Below are 20,235 nucleotides of genomic sequence, written 5' to 3'. Positions count from 1 at the left end.
GAGCTGTGTCGCAGCCGACAGGGACCGGGAGAGCCATGAGGCGACGCACAATTGGCCCAGCGTTGTCCGGGTAAGGGAAGGTTTTGGCCGGCCGGGATGTCCTTGTCCCATGGCGCCCTAGCAACTCCTGTGGCGGGCCAGGCGCACGCATGCCGACATGGTCTCCAGTTGAACGGTGTTTCCTCCGACACATTGGTGCGGCTGGCTTCCAGTTAAGCGAGCAGTGTGTCAAAAAGCAGTGCGGCTTGGAAGGGTCGTGTTTCGGAGGACGCATGGCTCTCGACCTTTGCCTCTCCCGAGTACGTATGGGAGTTGCAGTGATGGGAAAAGACTATAACTACCAATTGAATAACCCAAAATTGGGGAGAAAAAGGGGTCAAATAAAACAAACTAAAAAAAGAAGGTGGAGATAGTATAGCTGCATCAAAACAGCTGAAAAACAGCTTCCATCTCCAGGCCATCAGACTGTTAAACAGTCACCACTAGCCGGCCCTGAACCTTAGAGAATGTTGCCCTATGTAAATAGAGTCATCGAAGAGTGGTCACTTGAATAGTGTTTACATACTGTTTTAATCACTTCATATGTACATACTGTATTCTAGTCATTGAACACTGGTCACTTGAATAATGTTTACATACTGTTTTACTCACTTCATATGTACAGTTGAAGTCATAAGTTTGGAGTTTGGAGTCATTAAAACTCGTTTTTCAACCACTCCACAAGTTTCTTGTCAACAAACTATAGTTTTGGCAAGTCGGTTAGGTCATCTACTTTGTGCATGTCACAAGTCATTTTTCCAACCATTTTTTACAGACAGATTATTTCATTTATAATTCACTGTATCACAATTCCAGTGGGTCAGAAGTTTACATACACTTGTTGACTGTGCCTTTAAACAGCTTGGAAAAATTGACATAATTTGAGTCACTTGGAGGTGACCTGTGGATGTATTTCAAGACCTACCCTCAAACTCAGTGCCTATTTGCTTGACATCGTGGGAAAATCAATAGAAATCAGCCAAGACCTCAGAATTTTTGTTGTTGTTGAGACCTCCACAAGTCTGGTTCATCCTTGGGAGTAATTTCCAAATGCCTGAAGGTACCACGTTCATCTATACAAACAACAGTACGCAAGTATAAACACCATGGGACCACGCAGCCATCATACTGCTCAGGAAGGAGACGCCTTCTGTCTCCTAGAGATGAACACACTTTGGTGCAAAAAGTGCAAATCAATCCCAGAACAACAGCAAAGGACCTTGTGAATATTCTGGAGGAAACAGGTACAAAAGTATCTATATCCACAGTAAAACGAGTCCTATATGGACATAACCTGAAAGGCCCAGTCAGCAAGGAAGAAGCCACTGCTCCAAAACCGCCATAAGAAAGCCAGACTACGGTTTGCAACTGCACATGGGGACAAAGATAATACTTTTTGGAGAAATGTCCTCTGGTCTGATGAAACAAAAATAGAACTGTTTGGCCATAATGACCATCGCTATGTTTGGAGGAAAAATGGGGAGGCTTGTAAGCCGAGAACACCATCCCAACCGTGAAACACGAGGGTGGCAGCATCATGTTGTGGGGGTGCTTTGCTGCAGGAGGGACTAGTGCACTTCACAAAATAGATGGCATCATGAGGCAGGAAAAGTATGTGAATATATTGAAGCAACATCTCAAGACATCAGTCAGGAAGTTAAAGCTTGGTCGCAAATGGGTCTTCCAAACGGACAATGACCCCAAGCATACTTCCAAAGTTGTGACAAAATGGTTTAAGGACAACAAAGTCAAGGTATTGGAGTGGCCAGCACAAAGCCCTGACCTCAATCCCATAGAAAATTTGTGGGCAGAACTGAAAAAGCATGTGCGAGCAAGGAGGCCTACAAACCTGACTCAGTTACACCAGCTCTGTCAGGAGGAATGGGCCAGAATTCACCCAACTTATTGTGGGAAGCTTATGGAAGGCTACCGAAACGTTTGACCCAAGTTAAACAATTTTAAAGGCAATGCTACCAAATACTAATTGAGTGTATGTAAACTGCTGACCCACTGGGAATGTGATAAAAGAAAAGCTGAAATCATTCATTCTCTCTACTATTATTCTGACATTTCACATTCTTAAAATAAACTGGTGATCCTAACTGACCTAAGACAGGGAATTTGTACTAGGATTAAATGTCATGAATTGTGAAAAACTGAGTTTAAATGTATGTGTATGTAAACCTCCGACTTCGACTGTATATACTGTATTCTAGTCATTGAACACTGGTGACTTGAATAATGTTTACATACTGTTTTACTCACTTCATATGTATATACTGTATTCTAGTCATTGAACACTGGTCACGTTAATAATGTTAACATACTGCATTCTAGTCATTGAACACTGGTCACTTTAATAATGTTTACATACTGTTTTACCTACATTATATGCATATACTGTATTCTAGTCATGGCTCATCCTCTATAACTACTGCTGTACACACCTTTCCTATTCATATACTGTCCATACTGTCTTTACACACCATTATATGTATATATATTTACATACATCAGTGGAGGCTGCTGAGAGGACAGCTCATAATAATGGCTGGAATGGAGTTTAATGGAGTGAATGGAATGGTATCAAACATATGAAAACCATGTTTTTTTTATACCATTCACTCCATTCCAGCCATTATTATGAGCTGTCCTCCCCTCAGCAACCTCCACTGATATACACTTTAAATACAGTGCATTCGGGAAGTATTCAGACCCCTTGATTTTTTAAAAACATTTTGTTACGTTACAGCCTTATCCTAAAATGTATTAAAATGTTTTATTATCAATCTATCTACACACAATATCCCATAATAACAAAGCAAAAAATGTTTTTTTGAAACTTTAGCAAATGTCTTTAAATAAAAAAGGAAATATCACATTCACATAAGTATTCAGACCATTTTACTCAGTACTTTGTTGAAGCACTTTTGGCAGCGATTACAGCATCAAGTCTTCTTGGGTATGATGTTACAAGCTTGGCACATCTGTATTTGGGGAGTTTCTCCCATTCTTCTCTGCAGATCCTCTCAAGCTCTGTCAGGTTGGATGGGGAGCATTGCGGCACAGATATTTTCAGGTCTTTCCAGAGATGTTCGATAGGGTTCAAGCTGGGCTCTGGCTAGGCCTCTCAAGGACATTGAGACTTGTCCCGAAGCCACTCCTGCTTTGTCTTGGCTGTGTGCTTAGGGTCGTTGTCCTGTTAGAAGGTGGACCTTGGCCCCAGTCTGAGGTCCTCAACGCTCTGGAGCAGGTTTTCATCAAGGATCTCTCTGTACTTTGCTCTGTTCATCTTTGCCTCAATCCTGACTGGTCTCCCAATCCCTGCTGCTGAAAAACATCCCCACAGCATGATGATGCCACCACTATGCTTCACCGTAGGGATGGTGCCTGGGTTCTTCCAGACGTGACGCTTGGCATTCAGGCCAAAGAGTTCCATCTTGGTTTCATCAGAGCAAAGAATCTTGTTTCTCATGGTCTGAGAGTCCTTTAGGTGCCTTTTGGCATACTCCAAGCGGGCTGTCGTATGCCTTTTACTGAGGATTGGCTTCCGTCTGGCCACTCTACCATAAAGGCCTGATTGGTAGAGGGCTGCAGAGATGGTTGTCCTTCTGGAAGCTTCTCCAATCTCCACAGAGGAACTCTGAAAGGGTGACCATTGGGTTCTTGGTCACCTCCCTGACCGAGGCCCTTCTTTCCCAATTGCTCAGTTTGGCCGGGTGGCCAGCTCTAGGAAGTCTCAGTGGTTCCAAACTTCTTCCATTTAAGAATGATGGAGGCCACTGTGTTCTTGGGGACCTTCAATGCTGCAGACATGTTTTGGTACCCTTCCCTAGACCGGTGCCTCGACACTATCCTGTCTAGGAGCTCTACAGACAATTCCTTCAATCTCATGGCTTGGTTTTTGCTCTGAAATGCACTGTCAACTGTGGGACTTTATATACAGGTGTGTGCCTTTCTAAATCATGTCCAATCAATTGAATTTACCACAGGTGGACTCCAATTAAGTTGTATAAACATAAAGGAAGATAAATGGAAACAAGATGCATCTGAACTCAATTTTGAGTCTCATAGCAAAGCGTCTGAATACTTACGTAAATAAGGTATGTTTTTTATTTTTTATAAATTCTTGAAAAATTCCAAAATCCTGTTTTTGCTTTGTCATTATGGGGTATTGTGTGTAGACTGATGAGGGGGAAAAAATGATTTAATACATTTCTGAATAAGGCTGTAATGTAACAAAAAATGTGGAAAAAGTCAAGGGGTCTGAATACTTTCACGAATGCACTGTATGTACATATTTAGATTCCGGTTTCTGACATTTCTTAATTATGTGTCTATTAATTTGTATTATTATTGCTAGGCATTACTGCACTGTTGGAGCTAGAAACACAAGCATTTCGCTGCACCTGCAATAACATCTGAAAATCTGTGTACGCGACCAATAAACTTTGATTTGGATATGAGAAAAGTTGAAAGGTACATTCACGTTTTGCACACTGTTACAGGATTGTGTATGTGTGTGTGTTGGAAACAGAGATAAATTGAGAGTGCTATTACTTTCTAGGTTGTATATATAATTCCAGATGTCAATGTGCTGTCCTGAGTGGAGTATTGCCATTAACTGCTGCTAGGAGATTTTGAAAACATTACAGTGGACTAGGATGAGTCTACTCTCTGCTTACACCGTTAAATTTGGAATTAAATACAAAACAGACTTGTTTCTACTGTACAGTACGTACAAATGATACATGCAAATTAACTTCTATATATAATGCTGTGTATATTGTATACAAAGGTGCTTGATATAAATGTATTTACATTGTGGTAAAATACACATTAATTGACATGTATCATAAATAAATACAAATCATATCCTTATTGGGTTAAACATACTCAAAAAACACACACCCATAATTACACAAATATTGTATATAGATACATACACCTGAGTACACAAAACATTAAGGACACCTGCTCTTTCCATGACATAGACTAAACAGGTGAATCCAGGTGAAAGCTATGATCCCTCACTGATGTCACTTGTTAAATCCACTTCAAATCAGTGTAGATGAAAGGGAGCTGGACTTTCAAGCCTTGAGACATAAATTGTGTGTGTGCCATTCAGAGGGTAATTGGGCAAGACAAAAGATTTAAGTGCCTTTGAACAGGGTATGGTAGTAGGTGCCAGGCGCACTGGTTTGTGTCAAGAACTGCAAACCTGCTGGGGTTTTCACGCTCAACAGTTTCCCGTATGTATCAAGATTGGTCCACCACCCAAAGAACATCCAGCTAATTTGACAACAGTGGGAAGCATTGGAGTCAACATGGGCCAGCATCCCTGTGGAATGCTTTCGACACCTTGTAGTCCATGCCCTGACGAACTGAGGCTGTTCTGAGGGCAAAAGGGGAGGGTGCAACTCAATATTAGAAAGGTGTTCTTAATGTTTGGTATAGTCAGTGTATATCACATGAATATTGCAGTGTTGTGCCAATCCATTTCCACTATTTCCAAGTATTTGAAGCTAAAGTCAAGTATTGCAACATATTCGGAAATAATTCCAACTCTGATGTATTGCTTCTTCTTGGATTGATATCTGCTCAGAGATGGGTCCCGATTTTCCAACCTAGTGTGCACTTGCACAATTCATGAGAAGGGTGGAGGTGGAGAATCTAGACACAGTCTTAAAGGTATACTTTGTGATTTTGGCAATGAGGCCTTTTATCTACTTCCCCAGAGTCAGATAAACATGGTATTCACGAGTGTATGTCTCCGTGTCTAGTACGAAGGAAGATAGAGGTAGTGTCAAGTATGGGTAGCTGCATCCCAATATGAGGGCGGCTTATGGTAGAGAAAGGAACATAAAATTATCTGGCAACAGCTCTGGTGGACATTCCTGCAGTCAGCATGCCAATTGCACGCTCCCTCTAAACTTGAGACATCTGTGGCATTGTGTTGTGTGTTAAAACTGCACATTTTAGAGAAATGTTGTCCCTAGCACAGTGTTTACCTGTGTAATGATCATGCTGTTTAATCAGCTTCTTCATATGCCACACCTATCAGGTGGATGGATTATCTTGGCGAAAGAGAAATGCTCACTAACAGGGATGTAAACAAATTTGTGAACAACATTTGAGAGAAATACGTTTTTTGTGTGTATGGAAAATGTCTGGGCTATTTTATTTCAGCTCATGAAACATGGAACCAACACTTTACATGTTGCGTTTGTTTTTCTTCAGTTTATTTGTTACAAATTTGCTAAACATTTGATATGTTATGAATTTACCAAATGTATGATATGTTACAAATTCTTGCTAGATGGCTAACGCTAGGCTAGTGGTTAGGGTTAAGGTTAAGTTTAGGAGTTAGGTTAAAACGTTAGGGTTAAGGGAAGGGTTAGCTAAAGGGTTAAAGTTAGGGTTAGCTAAAAGGGTTAAGATTTGGGGAATGGTTAGCTAACATATTTGTAGTTGAAAAGTTGCTAATTAACAAAAAACGCTGAAGTTGTTCGTGATGAGATTTGAACAAAATTGCAACCTTTGGGTTACTAGACGTTCATACTGGACACAGACATAAAAATGATATCCACAAAGTACATAAAAGGTCTCATTGCAAAAATCCTGAAGTATCCCTTTAATAAGGAAATGAGAGCCTGGTCAGACAGGAAGCTAAGTCAAAACGCCAAGTCATCCCCTGATGGCTCTAGAGAGCAGAGGTCAAATGAGATCCCCTGCTGGCTGTTGAGGTCAGAAGAGATCCTGAGGACCCAGGTGAATTATAATAGGAGTGGCAATAGTCTGTGGCTGGTAAAAGGCACTGTCAATGTACAGGCCGCCTAAAGAGAGAGGGCGAAAGAGGTGGAGGGAGCAGAGAAAAACTGTGGTTACAGCCATGACCTATATGAGGCAGTGTTACATAAACTAAAAGGCACATTTTGATAATGAGGTTTGATTAGGTGAAGAGTGGTAGAGGATTGTGGTTGATATGAAAAAGTGGTGACTTGGGTCTAGCTGTGAATTTCAGAATGCTATGCAAGTCAAGTACTGGTACTCAACTGATGAATAATATATGATAAAAACACATTTTAAATGTATAATGTCTAAACATATGTCTCAAAATAAGACTCAAACAAATCAAGTAACCAATTAAACTTATTAAGTATTTTGTTCTTAATCTATAACAAACATTTGTGGACAATCAATATCCAATGAACAAGATTAATGTCACTGTGCATTCAATCATTCAAGTATTTTTGTACCTATAAAAATATACATCATACTAAAATAAAATCTTATATTTTTTTCAAGGTTCTCTGTCTGAGTTGTACACATGGGGGTGAACAGCCATCCTAAAATGGGTAGTAGTGGCGGAAAACAGGAGAGGCTGGGGACAATCTCATGACAGGGAACATTACTGAAGGCATCCTCGAGAGAAAACCTACAAAAACAATAACCAAATTGTACAATCTATCCATTCAAATTAAACTTAGAACATACAGTACCAGTCAAAAGTTTACTCATCTACTCATTCAAGGGTTTTTCTTTATTTTTACTATTTTCTACATTGTAGAATAATAGAAGACATCAAACCTATCAAATAACACATATGGAATCATGTATAGTTGAAGTCGGAAGTTTACATACACCTTAGCCAAAAACACAGTTATTCACAATTCCTGACATTTAATCCCAGTAAATATCCCTGTCTTAAGTCAGTTAGGATCACCAGTTTATTTTAAGAATGTGAAATGTCAGAATAATAGTAGAGAATGATATATTTCAGCTTTTATTTCTTTCATCACATTCCCAGTGGGTAAGAAGTTTACATACACTCAATTAGTATTTGGTAGCATTGCCTTTAAATTGCTTAACTTGGGTCAAACGTTTCGGGTAGCCTTCCACAAGCTTCCCACAATAGGTTGTGTGAATTGTGGCACCTTCCTCCTGACAGAGCTGGTGTAACTGAGTCAGGATTGTAGGCCTCCTTGCTTACCCACGATTTTTCAGTTCTGCCCACAAATTTTCTATAGGATTGAGGTCAGGTCTTTGTGATGGCCACTCCAATACCTTGACTTTGTTGTCCTTAAGCCATTTTGCCACAACTTTGGAAGTATGCTTGGGGTCATTGTCCATTTGGAAGACCCATTTGTGACCAAGCTTTAACTTCCTGACTGATGTCTTGAGATGTTGCTTCAATATATCCACATTATTTTCCTTTCTCATGACGCCATCTATTTTGTGAAGTGCACCAGGCCCACCTGCAGCAAAGCACCCCACAAGATGATGCTGCCACCCCTGTGCTTCAAAGTTGGGATGGTGTTCTTCGGCTTGCAAGCTCCCCCCCCCCCCCCCCACCCCCTTTTCCTCCAAACATAACGATGGTCATTATGGCCAAACACTTCTATTTTTGTTTCATCAGACCAGAGGACATTTCTCCAAAAAGTATTATCTTTGTCCCCATGTGCAGTTGCAAACCGTAGTCTGGCTTTCTTATGGCGGTTTTGGAGCAGTGGCTTCTTCCTTGCTGACTGGGCCTTTCAGGTTATGTCCATATAGGACTCGTTTTACTGTGGATATAGATACTTTTGTACCGGTTTCCTCCAGCATCTTCACAAGGTCCTTTGTTGTTGTTCTGGGATTGATTTGCACTTTTCACACCAAAGTGCGTTCATCTCTAGGAGACAGAACGCGTCTCCTTCCTGAGCAGTATGACGGCAGCGTGGTCCCATGGTGTTTATACTTGCCTACTATTGTTTGTACAGATGAACATGGTACATTCAGGCGTTTGGAAATTGCTCCCAAGGATGAACCAGACTTGTGGAGTTCTACAATTTTTTTTCTGAGGTCTTGGCTGATTTCTTTGGATTTTTCCATGATGTCAAGCAAAGAGGCACTGAGTTTGAAGGTAGGCCTTGAAATATATCCACAGGTACACCTCCAATTGACTCAAATGATGTCAATTAACCTATCAGAAGCTTCTAAAGCCATGACATCCTTTTCTGGAATTTTTCCAAGCTGTTTAAAGGCACAGTCAACAAGTGTATGTAAATTTCTGACCCACTGGAGTTGTGATACAGTGAATTATAAGTGAAATAATCTGTCTAAACAATTGTTGGAAAAATTACTTGTGTCATGCACAAAGTAGATGACCTAACCGACTTGCCAAAACTATAGGTTTGTTAACAAGAAATTTGTGGAGTGGTTGAAAAATTAGTTCTAATGACGCCAACCTAAGTGTATGTAAACTTCTGACTTCAACTGTAGTAACCAGAAAAGTTGCATGAACTAACTGTGTACAATAATGGTGTTTAAAATGACTTTTGAATGACTACCCCAGAGCTGTACCCCACATGCACCATTTTCTGTAAGGTCCCTCATTTGGGGCGGCAGGTAGCCAAGTGATTAGAGCGTTGGGCCAGTAACCGAAAGGTTGCTAGATCGAAATCCCCGAGTTGACAGAGAGGAAGGAAACTGCTGAGGGATTTCACCATGATACCAATGGTGATATTAAAACAGTTATTACAGTTAAATGGGTGTTATAGGATAAAACTAAGGATGGATCAACAATACTCCACAATACTAACCTAAATGACAAAGTGAAAAGGAAGCCTGTACAGAACAATACTGCAAAGAATGGGGCAAAGAAATTAACTTTTTGGCCTGAATACAAAGCATTATGTTCGGGGCAAATCCAACTAAACACATCACTGAGTAACACTCTTCATATTTTCAAGCATGGTGGTGGCTTCATCATCTTATAGGTATGCTTGTCATTGGCAAGGACTAGGAAGTTTGAACATTGAATGTTCCTGAGAGGCCTAGTTACAGTTGACTTAAAAATCGGCTTGAAAACATATGGCAAGGCTTGAAAATGGCTACCAACTTGACAGAGCTTGAAGAATCCACGTTTGGAAAGCTCTTATACTTAGAGACCCAGAAAGACTCACAGCTGTAATTGCTGCCAAAGGTAATATGTATTGACTCAGGGGGTTGACAGAGTATTTTGTGTAGATTTTTGATTTAAAAAAAAAAAAAAAAAGCCAATTACATACATTTTAATCCCACTTTGTAATGTATCAAAATGTATAAAAGGTCAAGGGGTGTGAATACTTTCTGAAGGCACTCACATTTGACTGTTCGGCGTCTGAGCACCCTCACTAAGAAATCAGGAAAGCAGAAAATGGCGAGGTGGAAAAGTAAGCGCATGCGGGGCCTCCCGAGTGGCGCAGTGGTCTAAGGCACTGCATCGCCGTGCTTGAGGCATCACTACAGACCCGGGTTCGATCCCAGGCTGTCTCACAACTGGCTGTGACTGGAAGTCCCATAGGGCGGCCCACAATTGGTCCAGCGTCGTCCGGGTTAGGGGAGAGCTTGGCCGGGGGGGAATACTTTGCTCATCATGCTCTAGTGACTCCTTGTGGTGGGCCAGGTGCCTGTAGGCTGACTTCGGTCGTCAGTTGAACGGTGTTTCCTCCTACACATTGGTGGGACTGGCTTCCGGGTTAAGCAGGCGGGTATTAAGAATTGTGGTTTGGCGGGTCATATTTCGGAGGAAGGATGACTCGACCTTTGCCTCTCCCGAGCCCGTTGGGGAGTTGCAGCGATGAGACAAGATTGCAATCGGAGTTCACAAAAAAATGAGGATATAATACAAAAAAAACATTTTAAAAACGCATGCATGTGTGACACTGTCTAGTAGCTGCTGGTCCTGGCTCTGGTATGAACAATGTACTTACCATAGGCAGGGAGGGGAGCTGCAGTACCATAACCATATGGAGCTCCATAGCCTGGAAAGAGAGGTCAGGGAACTTTAGTTAGAGGAGCAGTGCTTACATAGCGATAACCTAACGAACACACACATTTACAAACACCAAGCCCCGGGTCTTACCTATTGGGAGGTAGCCATGGGTGGGGGGAGTGCTGATGTAGGGTGCTCTATGCATCACTGGCCTTGTTCTAGGCCTGGAATGGGCATGGGCTGGGATAGTCACGGTTGATGACACAGTTCTCTTCACCTGCAAACAAACACACACATTCGTTACGGTTATAGCGTCACCTTTGCATACATTTCCATACTTTCAGACGTATGCTGCACAACTAATAATGATAGGCTCATTTGAATTCTATGGATGGGCTGAAAGTGATCTTTGTCCACCCACCAGTGTGGTGGGTCTCCTCTTCTTGTTGCGGGGGTCTTTGGAGTCAGAGAAGAGTCTCTTCAGAGCAGCCAGGGCAGCGCAAGCCTTCGCTACTTTCTTATTGGGCCCCGAGCCTCGGAACTTCTGTTTATCAACCTCCACCTACAGTACAGTACAGACACTCATTCAGAACTACACTAGGGCCACTTGTCCTGACCTACTGGGCTCTAGTTTAGTTTCTCTTGGTCAGGTCAAAAGACTATAATAAAAGTCAAGCAGGTGCTAGGCTGCTGGGTGTGTGTGCAAGTCTGTGTGTGTGTATATATGTGCAAGTCTGTGTGTGTGTGTGTGTGTGTGTGTGTGTGTGTGTGTGTGTGTGTGTGTGTGTGTGTGTGTGTGTATATATATATATATATATATATATATATATATATATATATATATATATATATATATATAAAAGCAAACTCCTTCGTAGGCGACTCTTTTGTCCACACCCACACGGCTGGCACCCCCCAAATGTCTGGTGCGCCGCGCCCGCACACACACAGCTGGCTGTGTTTGTCTATAAAACATCTGTGCTGCATGCGATTGAACAAGTCACAGGAAGCATGCACTTTTGTTGCCTTCCTTGTTAGAATAAAAGAGGGTTGGGCAGATTACTTGAAAAATGTACTACCTAATCCTTTAGCCTACTAATTCATGTATTGAGCAATTAAAAACGTGCACATATTCAATAACCCAGGAGAAACAAATAAACCGAAATAAATTATTTTAACCTGGTAATAATAAATGTTCTTTCAATTTGCTCCATAATCTAATTATATCAATAATAAAACTAGGCCTAAAATACTTCCTTGAAATGTTAATTCAAAGAGCATATGTTGGATAGGTATTTCCTTTATTAGAGATTCTGCACAGCGGCTTGTTCTGACCGATCCCCTCAAACTTATCAGCAGCAGACAGAATCTCTCCATCGATTGGAGGAGTATTAGGCTATTGGCACCAATATGTCAAGTCTGACTGAAGCCTATTCATTTCTCTTTTATTTAACTAGGCAAGTCAGATAAGAACAAATTCTTAATTACAATTACGGCTTAGCCCGGCTAAGCCCTCCCCTAACCCGGACGACGCTGGGCCAAAAGGCTAACAGTTAAAAAAAATAAAAAATCATTAAAACGATATGAAAAGACCGAATGTGACTGACTTGACCAAGGAAAGTGTGCTGAATGACTAGTAGGCTAGATGTGAATGTTCTGAAAGATTCATTCTAATCAATCACCTGAATAATTTAAGAGCCCCCATCAGCCTGACAATAATTTTTGCTTTGTCTGAGATCAAATCAAATCTTATTAGTCACATGCGCCAAATACTTACAGTGAAATACTTACTTACAAGGCCATAACCAACAATGCAGTTGAAAAAATACGAATAAGAAATAAAAGGAACAAGTAATTAAAGAGCAGCAGTAAAAAAACAATAGCGAGACTACATACCGTACAGAGTCAATGTGCGGGGGACCGGTTAGTCGAGGTAATTGAGGTAATATGTACATGTAGGTAGAGTTATTAAAGTGACCATGCATAGATAATAACAGAGTAGCAGCGGCGTAAAAGAGGGGGTGGAGAGGGAGATGGGCAATGCAAATAGTCTGGGTAGCCATTTGATTAGATGTTCATGAGTCTTATGGCTTGGGGGTAGAAGCTGTTTAGAAGCCTCTTGGACCTAGACTTGGCGCTCCGGTACCGCTTGCCGTGCGGTAGCAGAGAGAACACTCTATGACTAGGGTGGCTGGAGTCTTTGACAATTTTTAGGGCCTTCCTCTGACACCGTCTGGTATATAGAGGTCTTGGATGGCAGGAAGTTTGGCCCCAGTGATGTACTGGGCCGTACGCACTACCCTCTGTAGTGCCTTGCGGTCGGAGGCCGAGCAGTTGCCATACCAGGCAGTGATGCAACCAGTCAGGTTGCTGCCGATGGTGCAGCTGTAAAACCTTTTGAGGATCTGAGGACCCATGCAAAATCTTTTCAGTCTCCTAAGGGGGAATATGTTTTGTCGTGCCCTCCTCACATCTGTCATGGTGTGCTTGGACCATGTTAGTTTGTTGGTGATATGGACACCACCACTTGAAGCTCTCAACCTGCTCCACTACAGCCCCGTCGATGAGAATGGGGGCGTGTTCGGTCCTCCTTTTCCTGTAGTCCACAATCATCTCCTTTGTCTTGATCACGTTGAGAAAGAGGTTGTTGTCCTGGCACCACATGGCCAGTCTCTGACCTCCTCCCTATAGGCTGTCTCGTCGTTGTCAGGCCCACCACTGGTGTGTCATCTGCAAACTTAATGATGGTGTTGGAGTCGTACCTAGCCGTGCAATCATGAGTGAACAGGGAGTACAGGAGGGGACTGAGCATGCATCCCTGAGGGGCCCCTGTGTGAGGTTCAGCGTGGCGGATCGGTTGTTACCTACCCTTGCCACCTGGGGGCGGCCCGTCAGGAAGTCCAGGATCCAGTTGCAGAAGGAAGTGTTTAGTCCCAGGGTCCTTAGCTTAGTGATGAGCTTTGAGGGCACTATGGTGTTGAACACTGAGCTGTAGTCAAAGAATAGCACTCATATATAGGTGTTCCTTTTGTCCAGGTGGGAAAGCGCAGTGTGGAGTGCAATAGAGATTGCATCACTGTGGATTTGTTAGGGCGGTATGCAAATTGGAGAGTGTCTAGGGTTTCTGGGTATAATGGTTTTGATGTGAGCCATGACCAGCCTTTCAAAGCACTTCATGGCTACAGACATGAGTGCTACGGGTCGGTAGTCATTTAGGTTACCTTAGTGTTCTTGGGTACAGGTACTATGGTGGTCTGCTTAAAACATGTAGGTATTACAGAGTCGGACAGGGAGAGGTTGAAAATGTCAGTGAAGACACTTGCCAGTTGGTCATCGCATGCTCGCAGTACACGTCCTGGTAATCCATCTGGCTCTGCGGTCTTGTGAATGTTGACCTGTTTAAAGGTCTTACTCACATCGGCTGCGGAGAGCGTGATCATACAGTTGTCCAGAACAGCTGGTGCTCTCATCCATGTTTCAGTGTTGTTTGCCTCGAAGCGAGCCTAGAAATAGTTTAGCTCATCTGGTTGGCTCGTGTCACTGGGCAGCTCTCGGCTGTGCTTCCCTTTATGCTTCCCGATCTTCCCGGTGCGCTAAACGCCAGTGAAGACTGTTTTGATGTCTCCACATTGGATTCCATATCTCAAAATGTATGTTGGTCATCTGCCATTGTCTGCTTGACCTATAAAAGGTCCATCATTCTGCTGATGTGAGCTGCTGAACAGCACACTCACACTTGAGATGCATTTACGTATGAGAAAGTGAACTTGCCATTTCCAAAAATGTTTTAAATGTAGGCTATTCATATGAAATATGTGCACAGTACTTTGTTTTAAGCATCAATTTATCAAATCAGTTCTTGTTTGCCGGCTCTAATTGCGAGAAGCACCTGTCAAACTCTGCAATGTCTCGGAAAACACAGGGATGTCGTTGCGCATGAGACACGTAGGCTATTGTCAGAGAATCTTGGAGTTTGTCAAAAAACAGTAGGCTAGAATTGTTACTCTTCCACCATGCAAAAATGACGTTAATGAATAAATGCCGATTGAAATAATAAGAAATCTGATAATTGTGCATGTGACTTGATGGTGAGAGCCCAGGAATAGATTGGCATGCAGTCCCTTTAATCAATGGATATTGTTACTTTGTGTCTCTAAAACCACAATGTTTCCATATGTATAGGATTTCATTTTTTTCATGGGGGGGTAAAATAACAATTACAATATTAATCTTAATATTCAGTTCATACTTACCTTTTTAGAAAAAAGGTACATAACGTGCCTTCGGAAAGTATTCAGACACCTTGACGTTTTCCACATTTTGTTAGGTTACAGCCTTATTCTAAAAATGGATTCAATTGTTTTTTTCACCCCTCATGAATCTACACACAATACCCCATAATGACAAAGCAAAAACAGGTTTAGACATTTTTTATAATTTATTTAAAATAAACTGAAATATCACATTTATAAAAGTATTCAGACCCTTTACTCAGTACTTTGTTAAAGCACCTTTGGCAGTGATAACAGCCTCGAGTCTTCTTGGGTATGATGCAACAAAGCTTAGCACACCTGTATTTCAGGAGTTTCTCCCGTTATTCTCTAAAGATCCTCTTAAGCGCTGTCAGGTTGGATGGGGAGCGTCGCTGCACAGCTATTTTCAGGTCTCTCCAGAGATGTTCAATCGGGTTCAAGTCCGGGCTCTGGCTGAGCCACTCAAGGACATTCAGAGACTTGTCCTGAAGTCACTCCTGCATTGCCCTGTTGGAAGGTGAAGCTTCACTCCAGTCTGAGGTCCTCGGCACTCTGGAGCAGGTTTTCATCAAGGATCTCTGTACTTTGCTCCGTTCATCTTTGCCGCGATCCTGACTAGTCTCCCAATCCCTGCCACTGAAAAACATCCCCACAGCATGATGCTGCCACAACCATGCTTCACCGTAGGGATGGTTTTCTCCAGGCGTAAGTGCTTGGCTTTCAGGCCAGAGTTCAATCTTGGTTTCATCAGACCAGAGAATCTTGTTTCTCATGGTCAGAGTCCTTTAGGTGCCTTTTGGCAAACTACAAGCCGGCTGTCATATGCCTTTTACTGAGGATTGGCTTCCGTCTGGCCACTCTACCATAAAGGCCTGATTGGTAGAGGGCTGCAGAGATGGTTGTCCTTCTGGAAGCTTCTCCAATCTCCACAGAGGAACTCTGAAAGGGTGACCATTTGGTTCTTGGTCACCTCCCTGACCAAGGCCCTTCTTCCGCAATTGCTCAGTTTGGCCGGGCAGCCAGCTCTAGGAAGTCTCAGTGGTTCGAAACTTCTTCCATTTAAGAATGATGGAGGCCACTGTGTTCTTGGGGTCCTTCAATGCTGCAGAAATGTTTTGGTAACCTTCCCCAGATCTGTGCCTCGACACAATCCTGTCACGGCGCTCTACGGACAATTCCTTCGACCTCATGGCTTGGTTTTTGCTCTGACATGCCCTGTCAAATGTGGGACTTTATATAGACAGGTGTGTGCCTTTCCAAATCATGTCCAATCAATTGAATTGACCACAGGTGGACTCCAAGTTGTAGAAACAACTCAAGGATGATCAATGGAAATAGGATGCACCTGAGCCATATTTCGAGTCTCATAGCAAAGGGTCTGAATCTGTTTTTATTTAGTAAATTTGCAAAAATGTCAAAAAAATTGTTTTGGCTTTGTCATTATGGGTTCTTGTGTTTAGATTGCTGAGGAAAAATGTAATATAATACATTTTAGAATAAGGCTGTAACGTTACAATGTGTAAAAAGCAAGGGGTCTGAATACTTTCCGAAGGCACTGTAAATACAAAGTATTGATCATTAGGACCACATTAAAGTTAAGAAAAGTAATACATTTAGTATGTAAAGGAAAATAAGCAAAAAGTAGCCAACCTCCCATCCCGTTCCCTAACCCCACCCATCCAACCACCCACCTGACCACCCTGAAACCATGTTTTCCACCCCTAAAGAGCCATATCCCAGTAATGCTTAGAGAAGATCTCATGTCAAGTGTTATTGAAGTGTGATTGCGTGTTCACCTGCCTGGTGTTGCTATAGGCCACCAAGTGCTAACAGTCAGTATCTAAATAATGTGTGTGAAATGCTTGATAGTGTATGTGATGTAAATAGAGAGGCCTACTTTCTTGGGGACCTGAATATTGACTGGTTTTCATCGAGCTTGCCACTCAAGAAGAAGCTTCTCACTGTAACCAGTGCCTGTAATCTGGTTCAGGTTATTAAATCAACCTACCGGGGTGTTTACAAACACTACAGGAACAAGATCATCCATATGTATTGGTCACATTTTTACTAATACTGTAGAACTTTGTTCTAAAGCTGTATCCGTCCCGGATGCAGTGATCACAATACAGTGGCTATATCCAGGAAAGCCAACATTTCAAAAGCTGGACCTAAAATATTATATAAGAGATCATACAAAAGATTTTACTGTGATATTGCCTGCTATAACTATGGCTGAGGGATTGGCATATAGTATGTTTAACAAATGATTTAAACTGGAGTCAACTCACATACAGTGCCAGTCAAAAGTTTGGACACCTACTCATTCAAGGGATTTTCTTTATTTGTACTATTTTCTACAATGTAGAATAATAGTGAAGACATCAAAACTATGAAATAACACATATGGAATCATGTAGTAACCAGAAAAGTGCTAAACAAATCAAAATATATTTGAGATGTTTCTAAGATGCCACCCTTTGCCTTGTTTTTCATAGCTTTGCACACTCTTGGCATTCTCTCAACCAGCTTCATGAGGTGCAATGCATTTCAATTGTGAAAAAGTAAATTTGTGGAATTTCTTTCCTTCTCAATGCATTTGAGCCAATCAGTTGTGTTGTGACAAGGTAGGGGTGGTATACAAAAGACAGCCCTATTTGGTAAAAGACCAAGTCCATATTATGCCAAGAACAGCTCAAATAAACAAAGAGAACCACAGTCCATCATTACTTTAAGACATGAAGGTCAGTCAATGCGGAAAATGTAAAGAACTTTGAAGGTTTCTTCAAGTGCAGCCGAAAAAAAACAAAAAGCGCTATGATGAAACTGGCTCTCATGAGGACCACCACAGGAAAGGAAGACCCAGAGTTACCTCTGCTGCAGAGGATAAGTTCATTAGAGTTACCAGCCTCAGATTGCAGCCCAAATAAATGCTTCACAGAGTTCAAGTAAACAGACACATCAACTGTTCAGAGGAGACTGTGTGAATCAGGCCTTGATGGTCGAATTGCTACAAGAAACCACTACTAAAGGACACCAATAAGAAGAGGAGACTTGCTGGGCCAAGAAACACGAGCAATGGACATTAGACCGGTGGAAATGTCCTTTGGTCTGATGAGTGCAAATTTGAGATTTTTGGTTCCAACCGCTGTGTCATTCTGAGACGCAGAGTAGGTGAACGGATGATCTCCGCATGCGTGGTTCCCACTGTGAAGCATGCAGGAGGTGGTGTGATGGTGCTTTGCTGGTGACACTGTCTGATTTATTTAGAATTCAAGGCACACTGAACCAGCATGGCTACCACAGCATTCTTCAGTGATACGCCATCTCATCCGGTTTGCACTTAGTGGGACTATCACTTGTTTTTAAACAGGACAATGACCCAAAACACACCTCCTGTGTAAGGGCTATTTGACCAATAAGGAGAGTGATGAGTGCTGCATCAGATGACCTGGCCTCCAAAATCAGCTGACCTCAACCTAATTGAGATAGTTTAGGATGAGTTGGACTGCAGAGTGAAGGAAATGCAGCCAACAAGTGCTCAGAATATGTGGGAACTCCTTCAAGACTGGTTGAGAGAATGCCAAGAGTGTGCAAAGCTGTCTTAAAGGCAAAGGGTGCCTTCTTTGAAGAATCTCAAATACATTTTGATGTGCTTAACACTTTTTTGGTTACTATATGATTCCATATGTGTTATTTGATAGTTGTGATGTCTTCACTATTATTCCACAATGTAGAAAATAGTAAAAATAAAGAAAACCCTTGAATAAGTAGGTGTGTCCAAACTTTTTACTGGTACTGTATGTTCCAAGACAGACCAGATATGACCACTTTAGTCTATCAAAAGCTTTTTTCAGCTTCGAGAGATAAAACAGCCTAAGAGGCATTTATGATATGTAATAGTCGGAGGTTATCCGAGGATAAAAGTTTAACCAACCCACTTTGGTCTATGTGGACCAATTTGGGTAAGTACGTCTCGAGACGGGATGTCAAACCTTTTGGAAAAAACAGTTTAATATGTGTTCATCAAAGATAGGGGGCAATAGTGAGAAAACACTGGGTGGCCTCCTTACCTTTGTTTTGTTTTTACAAAAGTGAAATTAGTGCTGTATTCACATCTTTCCCAAATGAACCTTTGTGAATGGCTATGTTAATCATGTCGAGCAGTAGTAGACCTAACTGACTACACATTTTAAATAAAGCTCAGGGGGAATACCGTCGCATCCAGATGATTTGCCTTTATTCATGCTATCCGATGTCCTTTTGAGTTAATTGAGAGATTTGGGCTCCCAGCAACTAACATAACTAACTCGCTTGAGAGAAGAGGAGTTCCTACATTTTTTGGAAAGGACTTAGTCTGGTTTGGATTTACAAATCAGAGGTGTTCAGGTCATAATAGAAGAATTGATATATAAATTCCAGTCGTACTTTATCAATAGCCTTTTCAAAATCTGCTATGTATACCAGGCCTTGTTTCCTAGATTTTTCATAGTGTTCTATTGTTTCCAGTACTTTTCTTATATTATCTCCAATGTATCGTACATGTAAAAAACCTGCCTGATTAGCATGCATAATATCCGACAATACCTTTTCAATTCTATGCATTTTGCGCTATGCATTTTGCATCACAACACTGAAGTGGAAGGGGCCTCCAATTTTTGTTTTATGAACTGGAGCTTTATATTTACCACAGGTGAATTGTGGACGGGCAGATTATGCTATCCGCTGACGCGAAATAAAACACGTTTTTTTAGTTTCAATAGAATGAATTTCCCACACTTGAATATGTTATTTACTATACATAAAAAATAAAAAATAAAGTTAAACAAGTCCGTTAATGCATAGTAATAATGCAATAGAAAGCCACGATAAAGCCACACATTTCAATGCATGCCACCGAAAAATAAAAAAAAGTTGGCCTTTTATCAGATCCTAATATTTTCACATGAACTACATAACTGATTTCAGTAGGCATATATATTTCACACACAGATACACACTAAAGATATTCCAACCATATGAACTATTTAATTTATGCCAAAAAACAACCACACGTGATTTAAAGAAAATCAGCAAACATACACCATTTTTTTTTCACATTGTTTAATAACAGACTCATAAACACGCAATAGGCTACAGCTCGCTTCACAGCTGTTTCCCAACGAAATACAGGGAAACTCAAGGTATTTTAGCCTACAGTGCGAGGAG

At 41.5% G+C, this 20,235-nt stretch overlaps 2 long non-coding RNA genes across 2 annotated transcripts in view; one reads left to right on the top strand and one right to left on the bottom strand.

Annotated features, from left to right (window-relative positions):
- LOC145862392 (uncharacterized) overlaps positions 1-20,235 on the top strand; it is a 386,091-nt gene that overhangs the window by 128,508 nt on the left and 237,348 nt on the right. The window lies entirely within an intron of this gene.
- LOC123729134 (uncharacterized) lies at positions 8,451-11,494 on the bottom strand. The gene is made up of 3 exons (XR_006760873.2): positions 11,199-11,494; positions 10,928-11,054; positions 8,451-10,826 (listed from the first exon to the last, which is right to left on the bottom strand). It is a non-coding gene; the product is annotated as an uncharacterized LOC123729134 (long non-coding RNA).

The sequence above is a fragment of the Salmo salar genome, chromosome 20 (assembly GCF_965601325.2).
Source record: "Salmo salar chromosome 20, fSalSal1, whole genome shotgun sequence".
NCBI classification, from domain to species: domain Eukaryota; kingdom Metazoa; phylum Chordata; class Actinopteri; order Salmoniformes; family Salmonidae; genus Salmo; species Salmo salar.
This window is presented reverse-complemented; position numbering and strand designations above follow the sequence as displayed.